The 17475-nt window shown below is 42.6% G+C and overlaps 1 protein-coding gene across 3 annotated transcripts in view; it reads right to left on the reverse strand.

The window, feature by feature from the left end:
- CMKLR2 (chemerin chemokine-like receptor 2) overlaps positions 1-17475 on the reverse strand; it is a 68448-nt gene that overhangs the window by 32650 nt on the left and 18323 nt on the right. Inside the window, exons 1-2 of one of the 3 annotated variants that reach the window (XM_073633376.1) lie at positions 4195-4242; positions 2240-2372 (exon numbers count right to left, since the gene is read on the reverse strand). The exons of 1 other annotated variant lie outside the window; for it this stretch is intronic. The gene's annotated coding sequence lies outside the window, so the exon portion shown is untranslated. Of the gene's footprint in view, positions 1-2239; positions 2373-4194; positions 4245-17475 lie in introns of those variants that run through there. One more of the 3 variants, XM_073633375.1, reaches the window with a different exon arrangement.

Below are 17475 nucleotides of genomic sequence, written 5' to 3' on the forward strand. Positions count from 1 at the left end.
TCTGAGGCTGCTGGACTTCAAACTTTCCTTTTCTGAGGTACAGCGCTGGAGATTGGAGTGTGGGCAGACACAGAGGGGTAGGGGCAGGAGGAAGAGGAGCAGATCGAGCCCTCTCTCCTCCCGTCTGTGTATGTGTGGGGGGAATTGTAAGTGTTGGCTTTGGGCGGTGTGAAAGAGAGTGTAACAGACACTCTTGGCTTGGACAACTGCAGCCAGCAACCCTGCTGGGAAGCCATATCAGGTCTGAATTGTTTCCGGGTTTCAGTCAATCTGAAACCCGGACGCATGATTCCAAACCCGAACTGTCCGGGTGAATCCCGGACAGGTGGCAACCCTAGAGACTGCACTTCCAAGTTCACTTGTAGTGCACAGTGGATTTGCCTTTAGTAAATCAACCCCATTGTCTTGTACTTACAATATACCGGTATATAAAACCTACAGTAGTTTTGCAGCAGTAAGCAACAGGTTAACAACTTTGTGGAGCTCCGCAGACTATATACAAGTAATAATATTTCCAAAAAAGGCCAGCAGCCGAATGAGTGGGAGTAACACCCCTGCACCATATCAGAAGCATTTATGAAAAAAGTTATCAAGTTATAACTGGGTAGTTTTTCAAAAAGCTAAATTTTATAGCTATATGCATTCATTTTTTTGTGCTAAAGGGTCTTTAAAGCCTGGATGCCAAGGCCAAATTTAACAATATCAGTATGCTTTGGTTAACCTGACCATACAAACACAGTGCAAAGCTGCTATCAGATGTACAGCCACTGAGATCAGCGGTGTATGACAGCACTCATTACGTGTAATGGGTATTTATAAAGCACTGACAATTTACACGGTGCTTTACATACTGTGTAATCACACCAGTCCCTGCTCTCAAGTAGCTTACAATCCAAGGTCCCTATCTCACATGCATACATACACATACTAGGGCCAATTTACAGAGTTTACTTCCTCTTTAAGATTAGCTTAGAATGCACGTGAGATGCTTTAGAGATGCCTTTTATTTGAATTCACATTAACATTCAACGCACAGTAGGAGAGCCTACATTTACCAAAATGCAAAGTAGAAATGCTAGTAAACACTTCCCTATAAAATTCAATTTCAGAATTTAAACTTTGCTCCAGTTTTATTTTATCTTTGAAGTAGCTCTGGCTGAAATACTCACCTCCTCTTCTCTTGCAGACTCACCCCCTCCGTGATCTAATGCTGGTATTTTTCCAGGTCAAATGACACACAACATCATTTAAACTACTTCCTAGAGTGCAGGGCATCATAGACTTACCCCCTTCTGGGCCAATAACACTGCGCTTTGCACTCACAGTACAATGATGCAGAGAACAGTGTTGACATTATCATATAAGCAATGTTCTCTGGATCATTGGGGAACGCCCAGTACCAGAGAAGAGTACGGGAAAAACTGAAGTATGATGAAGCACTCAAAGACACTCACCAATGCTATTAGACTTGCAAAAAGTAGGCCTAACAGCTCCCATCCAGATGCATATGTTAAATGCAACCAGAGCTCTGACTCCAGGTTGTGGTCCTGACAAGAGCTTGTTTTGCACTGTATCTTCTCCCTGTCTCTTGTATGGTGTGGAGCCACCATCTACAAAACTTGCAGAATATGCAGGTGTAGTACACATACGCTAAGCACCGGAATCCTCAGGAAACTGGTGTACCTAGTCTGTTGTGACAGCAGCTGTGGATGGATGGAGTGCTGGAGCGCCTTGATGGAGGCAACGAGGCCTACCTTTTGGAGGTCTGATAGCATTGGTCAGGCCCTTTATCATATGTTTTTTTTGCAGTGGACACACAACCATTTGGTAAAGCAACAATGCATGCAGCTATACAACAGTTGAGTACTATCAGTGATAATTTATTTATTTGCACTAACAGTTAAATTGTATTAGTGCAAATAAACAGAGCCAGTCCAGGCTGGGGCAAGATTGTGACAATATGGTTAGGATCTGCCTACAACCCTGGACCAACATAGGGGTTAGCCTGGCTGAGCCGCTAAAAGTCTGAACCAGCCACTCCCGCCCCCTCCGCAGCCCAACACTCCAGTGAGCAGTCACCAGCTCTCTGCTCACGGAGCTCTGAGAACTGAGTGATCAGCGGTGTTTGATCACTCGTTTCTCAGTCTAAAGCCTCCTACACACGATCAGATTTCAGACGACTGTTCGTCCATTTTTTGTTGCATACTAGTCTCATGTCGAAAGTGAAGAGGTTACTCACCATACCAAAATTCTTGTACGACAGAATACAACTTCAGAAGTGACGTCATGTGTTGAATAGTTTTGTATGTATTTTTTCATTTCTGAGCATGCGTAGTCTTGCTCTTACGATTTTATTTCAGAGGAAAACCACACTAATTAAACGAAAATCAGAGGTTGAGTTCACGTATGACAAACATTTTGTAGTCTGCACATCCAGCCTTTTGTCGGATGAAAATTGGCAGACGAAATGTTACTTCTGATTTTGGTATCATGTGTACGGGCCTTTAGAGCCAGTGGGGGACCAATGCTGCATCCACCTAGGTAAGTATGATTCTTAAAAAAAATTAAAAAATACTGAACTTCTCTTTTATTTTGGTAAGCTGCAATATATTAAAATTGTGTTTTAGGGGTTTAATACCACTTTAACCACTTGCCGACCGTCCGCATGACGATATACGTTGGCACAATGGCAGCGGTGGGCAAATGGGCATACCTGTACATCCCCTTTAAGAGCCGGGGATAGCAGGCGCGCGCATGCCCACCGCGCAGAGCGTGACCGTGCCCGCAGGACCGGCGGACTCAATGCCGGGTCTCCCGGTGGTCGTGTCACAGAGCCTCAGAACGGGGAAATGTAAACAAGGCATTTCCCCATTCTAGCTTGTGTCATGAAAGAGATCACGGCTCCCTGTCATCGGGAGCAGTGATCGCTGTCATGTGACTTGAAGCCCATCCCCCCACAGTTAGAATCACTCCCTAGGACACACTTAACCCCTTCATCGGCCCCTAGTGGTTAACCCCTTCACTGCCAGTGTCATTTACACAGTAAGCAGTGCATTTTTATAGCACTGATCGCTGTATAAATTACAAATCCCAAAATAGTGTCAAAAGTGTCCGATGTTTCCGCTATGTCGCAGTCCCGATAAAAATCGCAGATCGCCGCCATTACTAATAATAAATAAATAAATAAATAAAAATGCCATAAAACTATCCCCTATTTTGTAGACGCTATAACTTTAGCGCAAACCAATCAATATACGCTTATTGTGATTTTTTTACCAAAAATGTGTAGAAAAATACGTATCGGCCTAAACTGAGGAAAAAAAAAAATGTTTTTTTATATATTTTTGGGGGATATTTATTATAGCAAAAAGTAAAAAATAATGCGTTTTTTTCAAAATTGTTGCTATTTTTTTGTTTATAGCGCAAAAAATAAAAACCGCAGAGGTGATCAAATACCACCAAAAGAAAGCTCTATTTGTGGGAAAAAAGGACGTCAATTTTGTTTGGGTGCAACATCGCCTGACCGCGCAACTGTCAGTTAAAGCGACGCAGTGCCGAATCGCAAAAAGTGCTCTGGTCAGGAAGGGGGTAAAATCTTCTGGGGCTGAAGCGGTTAAGCAGGCAGGTATGCTATTTCAAAATGTGCTGCTTCCTTCAACATCCAATTCAAATGCTTCAATCAAATGATGTCAGAAGATGTCAAAATGATTTATTGTTTTTGTAATTTGTTAAATTACGAAAGTCTGTGTACAAAAGGCCAAACACAAATCAGGAGTAAATGCTCATGTCCACAAGTCCTCAAAAGACATTTTTCCACCCGTACAATTATTTGCTATGCCAAAATGTTTTCAACAGAGCAAGACGTTTGCTATGTTAAAGCCCCACATTCCTTCAAATGTTTATAGAATGTTGAGTGCACCAAATATTGGTCAAGATGTCACCCTGGTGGCTTAAAGATGCATTATATATATTATATCAGGCTGTCCATTTAACTGCTCAGATTCCCATACTTTACAGACTCAATAGACAACTGTATGCATATTGCAGCAGTGACTAAATTAAGATCAACAGAATATGACTGCAATCCACCAAGAGTCTGTAGCCATCCCCCATCCCACAGCAAAAAAAAAAAAAAAAAAATCTGTATTTTTATAAGTGAAATCTTACAGTGAGACTGTAAAAATAAAAACTTACCAAAAGTAAGCAGGCACTGAATACACTGTGATGGGTGTAGTCACTGAAAAGGCAAAAGCCTGCTATGGTAGAGCAACTCCCTTCTGCCTAATTACAGAGAATGTAGCACAACACCCAAACACAGCTTAAGTGGCATATCAAGTTTTTAAAATAAGTATTTGCTGTGGATCATAGAGCAATGTGCATGCAACAGGACAACATGGGATATTTAAAGTGCCCCACAATATTTCTTATGCTGTCCTATCTAATGGTACCATAGCTCCCAACTGTCCCTGATTTGGAGGGACGGTCCCTGATTTGGAGCAATGTCCCTCTGTCCCTCTTTCCTCCTCATTTGTCCCTCATTCCCTCACCTCTGTATAGTTGTATATAAAATGTAATTTTTATCTTTCAAAAAGTGTTTCTCAGTGCTAAACCTTTCATCCAAATCATAAATTGCTGCATTTGTAAATTTTAAAAGCCAATATAAAGGAATAGTAGTTGTAAAAAAAAAGTCCCTTGTGGATTCAATTAACCTTTTTTTTGGTTCATTCTCCTTTAAGGGGGCATGGCAGGGGGCGTGTCCTATGCCTACTTACATTTGCTAGTAGGTGTCCCTCATTCCCATCTCAAAATGTTGGGAGGTATGCGGTACCTGTGTATAGAGGCTGCTAAAAGCTCTTTATTCCTCCCGCACTAATATCACAACTCCCTAGTAATCCCTAGACCAGGGATGTCAAACTCAATTTTATCAGCATTATTGTGGCCCTCAAAGGGCCAGTTGTATCTGTAAAACTAGATGTCCAGAGCAACCCAACCCCCCTTACATTAGATGTCAAGAGCCCCCCCCCCCCACACACACACCATCAGTTGTCAAGAGACCTCCACCCTCCTTTTGTTTCTCAAGAGAAGTTTGTAGAGCCAGATGGTATCTGCAGACTCAAACTTCGATTCATTCACAGGGGATCAGCAGATATTCCAGCCATGTAGGGCCAGCCTAATTACATGCCACCTATGCTACTTAAAGTGATTATAAACCCTTACATATACCCAGTGAAGTGATTGGCCTTAGGTAATACACAGAGATTAAACAAATCCTCCCACATAAGTTGTACCTGTTTATCTGTATTTTCTTCTCTACAACTGTTCAAAGCCCATCATTTATAAAGCTTGTCTAAGGTGTCAGAAAAAAAAAGGGGGCGCACAAAATGACACTCTGCCAACCTCAGTAAGTTGAGCTCTGAGAGCTGATTGGAGGGAAGGAACACACCCCCTTCACACAGCACACAGGAACAGAGCTGAGGCTGTCAATCAGCTGGAGTTCCCTCCCGCCACCTTTTTTCCATTGGTGTCAGAAAAACTTGTCAGAAGTGATTCATGCTGATAGCAGAGGAATGAAGCAGCCGACAGAAATTACACTGCTCTGTAGCAAAATCACGGTAAAAACGCATGTGTTTTCACCACATTTCAGATGCATTTCCTGTGCGTTTCTGGTGCGTGTTTGGGTTGCCTGTACCTGTGAAAAATGGACATGTGACTCAAAAACGCACACCGCGATGCATTTTTACAGTGATTTTACTGCAATTTCCATTCTCTTCAATGGGAAACTGCGTTTTTGGTGTGGTTTTAAAAACCGCACCAAAGATGTAGCATGCAGGATTTTTTAAAACGCACAGCAACTGTAATGCTGTGATGTGAAGAGTCCTATAGGATTTAGAGGGAAACATTTTTCGCACTATAGAAGGATATGCTTTGTTGATACTTTATGCCTGAGGTTTACAACCATTTTAAGCATTAGACCCTTATTTTATAGGGTGTCATTTATCAGCTGACATCTTTAACCTTTGAACTTCTCATTGTTTTCTACGATCAACATATCAAGCTACAGAATCCTCAAAGTCTGTAGAAACAGAGATGGCGGTTGTGAGAAGATGATATATGGGGCTGAGTAATACTGTTTTTGAGCTGTCTTGAGAAGCACAAAGTAACAAAAGCCCACTTTTAATCTAGATTAGTCCTTTATCTATCTATTCCCATGCCAATTTGATCCATTAACTGATGCAGCGTGGGTCTGTTATCTAACCGTAAGTGCGCATTTGCGCTTGGAAAAATTAGGTCACATACAGAAATACACCAATCCAGTGCTGTTATGCTTGTTTGTTCACAAAAATGTCAGTCTTTCAAAAAAATAAACAGTCGTTTTTGTGCGATGATGAATGAGTATCTCCGGCATGCAAAGATAAATACAGGGCTTAGCGTGCACAAGCTTATGAATGGGCTGTCTTCAAAACGCTGCCAATGAAGAAAGCCTTCCATTCACAGATTTTGCATTAGTCAAAAGCTAAAGAATTCACACTTTTATAAACGGAGCTTTTTACAACATGATGGATTGAAGCCAAGCGTTTACAAAAAAAAAGGCAGACAGACATTATCATGATGGGAAGGAAAGGGAGTAAAATTTGACAAGTGCTAAAGGAAACTTTGCAATATTACACCCATGTGCTGATAACTGTCTTTCAAACAGGAAATGTCTGAAATAAATATAAAAAATATATAACTGATAACAGTTACATTTTAGTGGGTTAAAGAGTTCCACCAACTCACAATGAGCATCAGGGGTCAGAACAGGGCTTGTCTTTAATTGGGATGAGGTGAAAATCATACGATTTCCAAGGGATAGTCACGGATGCACCTGCCATGGAGAAAGATAAGCATTTCACTTCCAGTAAATCCATGAAAGGCAAACGACAAAGGACTTGACTCTTTTGTTTTTTCTGACAATGGACCACATTTCTAAAATCAGCTTTTCTTGTACTAAAAAACTGACTCCACTAATTCCAAATGTATTTCATGTTTGGGAGGCCATTTAGGAAAGGAGGAAGCCTTATCTCTTGGCAAAAAAAAAACTGTAAATGTATTTAGTGTCACCTGGCTAACACTTCAGAATAGAATAGCAATGATGGCAGACTATATTATAAAATCTGTATTTAGACATCGTTTTGGTCACCTAGGTCATCTGAGAGTGATCATACCCTGTTGTTGTTCAAGCTCTACCCCTATGATGTGTGCTAAAATGCACTATTGGACTGATTTATGTGCAGAGCTATGTTTAAAGCCCAACTCCAGGCAAAAATGATATTTAGCTTGATATCAGACAAGTCTTCCTCAGCCATGCTGCAGTGTAAGGTCCATTTCACACGGGCGCCTCTGCTAAGCAGAATCCACTTGCTCAGCGGAGGATCTCTACACTGTTCCCCGCCGAGCAGGTCCGTGTCCGTTCCACTATGCAGAGTGGACAGGGACACAGTCCCGCTCTCCTCTATGGGGCAATCTGATCCGCTGGATGAACGGAACATAGGACCACCATTGGTCTGCTTTTGGCGGACAGAACTGGATCGGATAGTGGCGGGTGTCAGCGGACATATGTCCACTGATATTTACCGCTCTATAGAGGACAATGCAGGGTCCCGTGTGAAAGGGGCCTTATGGATAAAAGTCACAGTTTCCTCTATTAGCCAAGCTAATTTCCAGCCCAGGGGACCAGGCATTTTTCCCTGCTCGTTATCTTCTTTTGCACCGGTCCCCTCACCGCCCTTGTGAGTTCTCTTGTTTCTGGAGCCTGAGAGAGGACCTGTCTACTGGAAGTGAACGTATGTCATCCGCACACCACGGATATCCAGAGCACGTTCAAAGCTTTCTTCAGCAATCACATCATTATAACAGAAGCAACGTTTCGGAGTCTCGTAGGACCCCTTCCTCAGGTATGTGACACATGTGTTGCTTCTGTTCTAATGATGTTGACAGGGTGCTATTTGGAACAAACATGAGCATGTGCTGAACAGGAGACAGCAAAATAAAAATGTGCATGTGCTGAGGAAAAGACCTGGCATAGTTGCCAATACTTTACATGGGCGTGCTCATTTGCACAGAAATGTGTGCATGCGCACGAACGTGCACGTTTGTGCTAAGGTTTGCACTGGCACGCGTTCACATACATCTGAACTGGCACCAAATGCCCTATATAAGGACACTGGCTGCATTCAGACTCTGCTGAATGATCTTCAGCTACCAGTACCCCTTGCTTCTGTGTTTCCTGTATTCCTTGGATTACCTGTTACCAACCGGCTTGCTTCTGAACTTCCCTGCTACCGATCCCTGGTTTGGACTCTGGCTTGCTCAAAGTACTCTGCTTCTCTTGTTCTACTGTGCATGACTCTGGCTTGCTCTTGACTACTCTTCTGCTTGCTCCACTGAATCCCTGTGAAAGATCTCGGCTCTGTTCTTGACCGCACTCCTGCCCACTCTGTGGCTTGCCTTCCTGTGTATGACTTTGGCTGCCATCCTGAATACGCCTCTTCAGTCCGGCCCTGCCAGCCTGATCCTGCTTCTTCTTTGGGTGCCACCTTGCCTGTGGTTGCTGCCCTGGTCTCCAGGGGCAGCAGAGTTCCTGCCATCTGTCCTGATGACCAGCTGACAGCTATCCAGTTAACTGCCCAGATAGCAAGGATAACTTACCACAAATTTGTGACAGTTTTGAATTGTAAGTCTGTTAACTTGCTGCACATTTTCACTGGCAAGTTGTACACTTGCAGAGCACTTGAAGCACAAGTTCTAGTTGACACTTTTGCAATTTGTAGCAAATTTTCGTGGCAAGTCTCTAGCAAGAGCAAAGTTGCAGTGGTGAGTCTACAGCAAGAGCTCTCCAAGTCTAAAAAATGAAAATTCAGCCACAGTGACGCCTGTGGTGGGCACAACATAACTGATCTGGAGTCATGCAATGCAGACTTGCTGCAATTGTGCAACAAACTGGCAACAGCACTGGCACTGGCACAAGCCTGGCAAGTCTAGCAATAGCTTTTTTCAAATTTGCAGCACAATTGCTTTCTATCTGGGTGTGCTGCAAGTAGCTTCCAGCAGATCTACCTAAATGGCACCTGTGCTTCTTTGAGACTGGCAGTCCCTGTTCTCACCTTCAGGGGTGCTTGGCACTTAGCCGCAATGGAAGCCCTCTTGTCTAATTGGCATCAGACCAGGTACAGTGATCGCTGACTATAGCTTTGGGCCCACTATGGAGATCTGTGGTGTGCTGGTGACATGATTTTGCTTAGAATATCTTCGGTTTCAAGACGGTGGTTGTTGTAGCACCCATTTACAATCACAGCCATTTTGCAGAAATGTGTATTTGGAATAGTCTTTTTGTGTCCACTGGAAGTATCAACTCCACCAATAAGATATGTCCATATCATGCAGTCAGTAATATGAACATGTGAAGTGGGACTCCAGGAAGTAAACAGAGGAAGAGAGAGAGGTTGTCACATGATTGTGGCTTCAGGTGAGTAAAATGGCCATTTTGATAGGTTTTTTTTTTCATACCAATGGTTAGTTATAGGGAGGTGGGGCTGCTAATATCTGGGAATTGGGCTTTAATTTTATAAGTCACAAATAAGGAAAAATATAGATGATATTTAATATTTACTTGGCATCCAGTACCACTACAGTTCTCTTACTGGATTTAGAAATAATTACCAGAGGTAGCCAGATGAGGTAAACCAGTAAGGAAGATGTTAGAGTTTGGAAGTAATGAAGCTCATTGCTGGTGCCCTAGTGCCGTTATTGTGAATAGAGCCTGCAAATTATAATGTACAGACACTACAGTGAATAAAATATTCTCATAAGTATCTCCTGAACTTACAGATCATACTCTAGTTTTACTAAAACGCTGATATAACACACGTAACTACTACACACACCATTTGGCAATAAAACAAATGTAATATGCTGCTGACATGATTTCCCCAAACTGCCAAAAATTCAAATATTTTGTCTCTGCAGTAACAACAACAGTTTGTGGGGGGCATTTCCTGGAATTCTCATCACTATATGTCATGTCATGCTTTTCCTAGAAATATCCACAGAGTCCGAAAACACATTACAGGCCTGCTCGGTAATGCTCTGGACTTGGTGCTTCTTCTTTAGCAAACTTTTTGCAAGTATGTTGTACAGTATGTCTAAAAGGATGCCTGAGAAATACTTTTTTCTTTTATGACACTGGAATTGAACATGCATTTACAGTATGAAAACTGACTTTGTTTCAGCAACTATTCAGGCATAGCCTAATATAAAACCCCAGCATACATTTTTGAGCCCCAAATTCCCCCACATTGTGACATCATCCACACGCCTCTCTATCTAAGCCAATTAGAGGAAGACTTGTATTCATTTATAAAAACACAAGGTTTCCTGTGAATGGCTGAGCAGCGCTCATCCCAATTTGATTTTGTTCCGGGAAAGGGTAGGAAGTCCCCATACCACTGCCACAACATAGCCCTATATTCTGTATGTAGCTAATGCTACATACAGTACAGCTTATAGAGAGCTGGCAGCAGCACACGTAATATGTAAAAGTAATAGTTCATTTGGACCAGCTTAGTTCAAATGAACTATTGAAAGTTAAATGAAGTTAAAAGAAAATAATAAACAATAAGCCTTAAAAGTTCATCTCCAGTGATAATCACTGTTAAAACATTGTTTACTATGATTCAGTTTATGAATAAACAGGAGCCATTATACAGACTGCTTACTGTTCATTGATCTGCAGTGCAGCAAAAAAAAAAAAAAGAACATAATAAACCATAAGCCTTAAAAGTTCATCTCCAGTGATCCATAAAGCTAAAGCAGCGCTCTTTAGTATATTACACCCAAAAATTGAAACAGTTTAGGATGGCTCTGCTGAATGTTCATTGTGGGCTTATTGAATGTGTAGTAATGGCCTTCACCACGCTTCATGATTCCACTCCCTTCAGAGTTTACACTCACCAGATCAATATAGGGTAAACGCTTGTTAGGTATGTCTTTCCCATTTAGCAGTCAAATCCAGAGAGGCAACACCATCGATATCTCGGTGGACTTGGTGGAGTAAATGGACAGACCCTTCCCTCCTGCACTGTCTATCTTGGCAAGGCCATATAATACAGTGAGGGTAGCCGACCTGCACATGCTCAGTTTAGTCTCTCACTGTATTATATGGCCTTGCCAAGATAGACAGTGCAGGAGGGAATGAACTGTCCATATAGTGTCAAAGAGCCTTTTTACACAATGCAGAGGATTAACCCCGTAAGTTCCACATCATGAGCCAATGAGGTTGGCGACGGTACCAGAGTTTGAATGAACAGCTTAATTGAAGGGTATGAATCAACTGTTCAGGTGACCTGACCGAGATATCAATGGTGTTGCCTCTCTGGATTTGACTGCTAAATGGGAAAGACATACCTAACAAGCATTTACCCTATATTGATCTGGTGAGTGTAAACTCTGAGGGGAGTGGAATCACGCGGTGTGGTGAAGGCTTTATTACTACACATCCAATAAGCCCCCAACAAACTATCAGCAGAGCATGTTCCAGTTGGACTCACTTGTCACAGAGTGTACCATCCTAAACTGTGTCAATTTATGGGTGCAATACACTCAAGAGCGCTGTTTTAGCTTTATGGATCACTGGAGATGAACTTTTAAGGCTTATGATTTATTATTATTTGTTATTATAGCAGCAGCCTGTTTTTTTTACATATTTTACCTAAGAGCTGGATGAGTAATAGTTGTTTGAGTAATAGTTGTTTACTTTAAGTGTTAGTGAAGTTAAAAGAAAGCTGGAGTTAGGCTTTAACTTTAAACAGACCCTGTCACCAGACCATTCATTTTAACAACATTTTTTCTATAAAATTATATGTGCATTTAAAATATTTTATGCATGTTATTTATCTATAAAAGCCTTGCTTGTATAGACATCCAAAAGCCATGAGATTGCTGCTAGATGCTGCCATCTTGGATGTGATGTCAGCAGTCTAAACAGACTAATGCCCTGTACACACGATCGGACATTGATTGGACATTCCGACCACAAAATCCGTCGGATTTTTTCCGACGGATTTTGTGCCAAACTTGTCTTGCATACACATGGTCGCACAAAGTTGTCGGAAAATCCGATCCTTCTGAACGTGGTGACATAAAACACGTACGTCGGGACTATAAACGGGGTAGTAGCCATTAGCTTTCGTCTCTTAATTTATTCTGAACATGCGTGGCACTTTGTGCGTCGGATTTGTGTACACACGATCGGAATTTAAACGATGGGATTTTGTTTGTCGGAAAATTTTATATCCTGCTCTCAAACTTTGTGTGTCGGAAATTCCGACGGAAAAAGTCAGATGGAGCCCACACACGATCGGAATTTCCGACAATACAATCCGATCGCACTTTTTTCGTTGGAAAATCCGACCGTGTGTACAGGGCATTAGAGCTATCACTCTATAGGTATTCCCCTATGCTCCTATGTCAGGAGGTGAGAGGAAGAGTGGAGAAGCTAAGCCAGGACAGACACTATCAGAAGAAGAAAGGGCAATGAAGTGCAAGGACGGAGGGAGCCGTGCAAGCTAAGATCATTTATGTAAAGCAAAAACACTGGCAAGAAACATTTAAAATGGTATTTTTTTTTTTTCATTTAAGTTGGTGACAGAGTCTCTTAAAGGCAAAAACATTTAAACGTTTACTTGCTCAGCTTGGTTTTGTAAAGTCCATGTTAGGTACATACTAAAAACACTGATAATGGCGCCATGAAATGTAGTCTGCAGTGTGTATATAATTTGTGGTACATGCAGTGTGGACTGAGAATGTAACAAGAGCATAAGGATATGAGTCAAGTACTATGTACCCAACACTTCAAGGACAAACAAAACAGTAAGATAGTAGACTATGTTTTTCTGTCTGTGCTGCCAAGGACACAATTTATATTTAGAAAAATTATCTTTTTTTACCCTGACCATGCCTGCTAAATAGGCCAACTTCCTTAACCACAGTCATCAAAGTCCTGTTATAATAGCCTACTGGTTAAACTTGAAGGTTTGTTTATTTTGCTTCATGGATGGAGGAAAAAGTATAAAAAGAGACCTTGTTTACAGTGGGATAGGAGATAAGTAAAGCCTGGTACACACTACTAGTTTTTCTTTATTGCACATCACGGGACACAGAGCATGTTATACATCACCTATAGGTGAATGGACAATGGCAAATCAATAGACAGGAAGTTCCCCCTATATAACCCCTCCCATACAAGAAGTATCTCAGTTTTTTTGCCAGTGTCTTGAAGGTGATGGTCATGGCTGTTAAAGCTTTTCAACTTAATGATGTCCCAGTAAAAAGGACATTATGATCAGATCCATTTGGATGGCATTAAAAGTAGACATGTGCACTGCCGAAAAATGTGTTAGTTTTCATTTCATTGTTTTGATTTTTTTTCGTTTTTCGGGTTATTCATTATGACCAAAATTCGTAAATTTATAAATTGGTAGATTTGAAAACTCATAAATTTGAAAATGTGTAAGTTCAAACGTTCGGATATTCGTAAATTCGAAAATCTGAAAACCGGAAATGAGAAAATAAAAAAAATTGTAAATTCGAAAATCCGAAATCCGTAAATTCAAGTATTCGTAAATTCATAAATTCGAAATCCAGAAATTCGAAATAATAACTAACTAGCTAATAATAATTAACTATTAAATTGTAGGACATTGGAATTTCCTTTCAAATTTGGCTGTTAGTGAACGTAACAAATAGGAATTTATCCGAAGTTACGAATTATCCGAAATAAGGAATGTCGCATCTAAACAAATGGAATAAAACAAATTAATAATTAATTATAATATTAATAATAATAAAATGTTTTTATTATTATTGTTATCTATTATTATTAATTCATTACATTCCATTAGTTTAGATATGGCATTCGTTATTTTGGAAAACGTGATAATTCGAAATCCGGAAATTCCTAAATTCGGAATTAAACAGGTTTTCATTAATTTGGATATTTTCAAATTTCTGAGTTTATCGAAATTTGTTGAAAAACTAATTCAGAGCGAAACGAATTGCACATGTCTAATAAAAAGGCTAAGATGGATGGTACATGAGCCTCGGAAGGAAAGAAGCAAGGTTTTGCCTGTAATGTGGCCTATGTGGCGCTGGACCCTGGAGTTTGGAACCCTGGTCACTATGCCTAAGGAGATTTCCAACAGGGCGCTGTACAGGTCCAAAGGTGTGGCCCCCCCAAAAATATGGGGGACCCGGTCCTTGAAGGTCCAGAAGTAACTAGACTTGCCGTGATGGGTGAAGATCGGAACTCTTGACAGGGATCCTGTGGCGGGATTGGTTAGTTGTCTCCCCCTCTTAAAAAAAAAGGATTTGGAGGGAGATAAATGCACTATTCCTAGTGTCCTCTGAAGGCAGGCAGCTGCAGAACTGCTCGTGTGGGAACTGGAGGAGCGTGCGTCTGACGTCACGAGCGTGTATGTGGCATGCTGAATCGCCATTATTCGGAGGAGCAGTCTAGCCAAGCAGGGCTCCTAGCTGGTCGCTGGAGGGACACAGAGCAGCCTTCTTCCTACTGGGCATGTGAGTCTATGGGGCTTGGACACGGCTGCTGCAGGCACTGGTTGCTGCAGGATTGTTCTAAGCTGTGGTAGCTTTTTTTTGTTCATAGCGCAAAAAATAAAAGCAGAGGTGATCAAATACCACCAAAAGAAAGCTCTATTTGTGGAGAAAAAAAGGACTTAAATTTTGTTTGGGTACAACGTCACACGACTTCGCAATTGTAAGTTAAAGCGACGCAGTGCCGTATCGCAAAAAATGGCCTGGTCAGGAAGGGGGCAAATCCTTCCGGGGCTGAAGTTGGAATCCTTACTAAAGGCCTCATTTTCCGTTGCCGGGTTTGGCGGTGCTGCCAGCAGTCATGGCAATAGGAATTTGCCAGTCTTTAACCACTACAGGGCACTTACACCCCTTTCCTGCTCAAGCCATTTTTCAGCTTTCAGTGCTGTCGCACTTTGAATGACAATTGCGTGGTCGTGCTACACTGTACCCAAACAAATTTTTTATCTTCACACAAGCTTTCTTTTGGTGGTATTTAATCACTGCTGTTTTTTTTTATGTTTACAAAAAAAAAAGATAAAAAATTTTGAAAAAAATATGTTTTTTTACTTTTTTTCTGTCAGTAAATTTTGTAACTAAGTAATTTTTCGCCTTCACTGATGTGCGCTGATGAGGCGGCACTGATGGGCATTGATGAGGCGGCACTTATGGGCACTGATTAGGTGGCACTGATGAGGAGGCACTAATATTCCGCACTTATGAGCACTGATAGGTGGCACTGATATGTGGCACTGATGAGCACTGATAGGCGGCACTGATGGGCACTGTTAGGTGGCACTGATGGGCACTAATAGGCGGCACTGGTGGGTACTGATAGGCAGCACTGGTGGCCACTGATAGGCAGTACTGATGGGCACTGATGGGCGTTGATGGGTGGCACTGATGGGCATTGATTGACAGCAGTGATGGGCATTGATGGGCAGCACTGATAGGCGGCACTAATTGCCAGCACTGACTGGCATCGCTAATGGGCACTGATTAATGGCACTTGTGGGCAGTGGTGGGCACTGATTGCTGCCACTGGTGGGCACTGATTGCTGGCATTGGTGGGCAATTGTGAGCACTGATTTGTGACGCTATATTGCTATATTATAATCAGGGCACTGATTACATTCCTAGATGTTACCCTGCGTGGAGATGCCGCTGATCGGCTTTCCTCGCCACACACTCTGTCAGTGAGGAGAGCCGATTACCGGCATCTCCGTGTTTACATGTGACTGGCTGTGATTGGACACAGCTGATCACATGGTTAAAGAGCCGCGGACATGGATCTTTACAGAGATCATGTCCTAGCCACACGGCGCAGCTGCGATCACTGTGCGCCCCTGTCGTGAGAGCCACACTGCCCCACCGTCATTTGAGGGTGGGCGGGCTTTAAGCAGTTAAAGGACCATTTTAAGAGGTTGGCTAGGAACCTGCCTGCTCAAGGGGAGACTGCTGAGGAACTGGCGGAACTTCTTCGCGGCTTGTGCTTAGCGGTAGGCGCCCTTAAAGATTTGATCCAACTGGTGTCTCAGTTTGCGCTACTGTCGGTACACATGCGTAGGGTTTTGTGGCTAAAGAATTGGGCGGTAGAGTTGCCATGCAAAAAGTTACTGACGGGATTCCCATTCCATGGGGAACGTCTATTTGGTGAGGATTTGGATAAGTATATCCAAAAAATTTCAAGAGGGAAGAGTGCACTACTACCTGTTAAAAGAAGGAATAAGCATCCAAATTTTAAGGTCCCTAATGCTTCTGGGCCAAGTACTTCGGCTTCTAAGCAGTTTTGACTGCCTCCACCATCTGGGCTTAGGAGGCCTCAGGGTCAGGGCCAGAAAAAGCCCTGGGTCCAGAAGCCTGCCAGGCCAGGCTCCAAGTCTACTTTATAAAGGGGCGTCCCCACTCGCACGGGTGGGGGGAAGGCTTCTGCAATTTTCAGAGGCTTGAGCAAATGTAATACAGGACCGGTGGGTCATTTACACAGTAGTGCAGGGCTACAGAATAGAGTTTGGGGAGTTTCCTCCTTAGGTTCCAATGTTTCCACAAGTCCAGTAAAAGGAAAGCTTTGCAGTGGACTGGGCAATGGCCTTTCCATTTGGCCTAGCCACAGCCCCCCCCCCCGGGTGTTCACAAAGATCCTGGCCCTGGGGTTGGCATTCCTAAAGTCTCAAGGGATCTCAGTCGTGGGATATCAAGATGATCTTTTACTCAAGGATTGATCAGGCCCAGGGCTAACATGGAATGTGGCCCTGATAGCCCAGTTCCTGGAACACCTGGGTTCTAAACATGGAAAAATCAGCCTTGCAGCCAGTTCCAGTTCTGGAGTATCTGGCCCTGATTCTGGACACAGCCCAGACAAGAGTTTTTTTGCCTCCAGCGAAGGCCAAGGCCATAAAGGAGCTGGTCCGGATCATAAGAAGAAAGAAGTATCCCTCTATATGGCTGTGCATGAGATTGCTGGGCAAGATGATATCCTCGTTTGAGGCAATCCCTTATGTGCAGTTCCATAACAGACTGTTTGCTTGGAACAAAAAGATCCAGGCTTTGGATTATCCCATGGTACTGTCCCCAAGGGTGAGGCAGGATCTCACATGGTGGTTTAGGGTCAACAATTTGGGGCAAATCTTTTCTGCCATTAGTCTGGAAAGGGGTGACCAAGGACGTCAGCCTGTTGGGCTGGAGGGGCGGTTCTGGAAGAAGCATTAGTCCAGGTGAAATGGTCTCGGTTGGAAAAAGACTTACCCATCAATATCTTAGAGAATCTGGCAGCTCAGTTGGCTCTAGTGCTCTGGACTGCCAGGTTACAGGGCTCCCCTGTCAGGATCCAGTCCGACAATGCCACTG

Source organism: Aquarana catesbeiana, linkage group LG06 (genome assembly GCF_042186555.1).
Source record: "Aquarana catesbeiana isolate 2022-GZ linkage group LG06, ASM4218655v1, whole genome shotgun sequence".
NCBI classification, from domain to species: domain Eukaryota; kingdom Metazoa; phylum Chordata; class Amphibia; order Anura; family Ranidae; genus Aquarana; species Aquarana catesbeiana.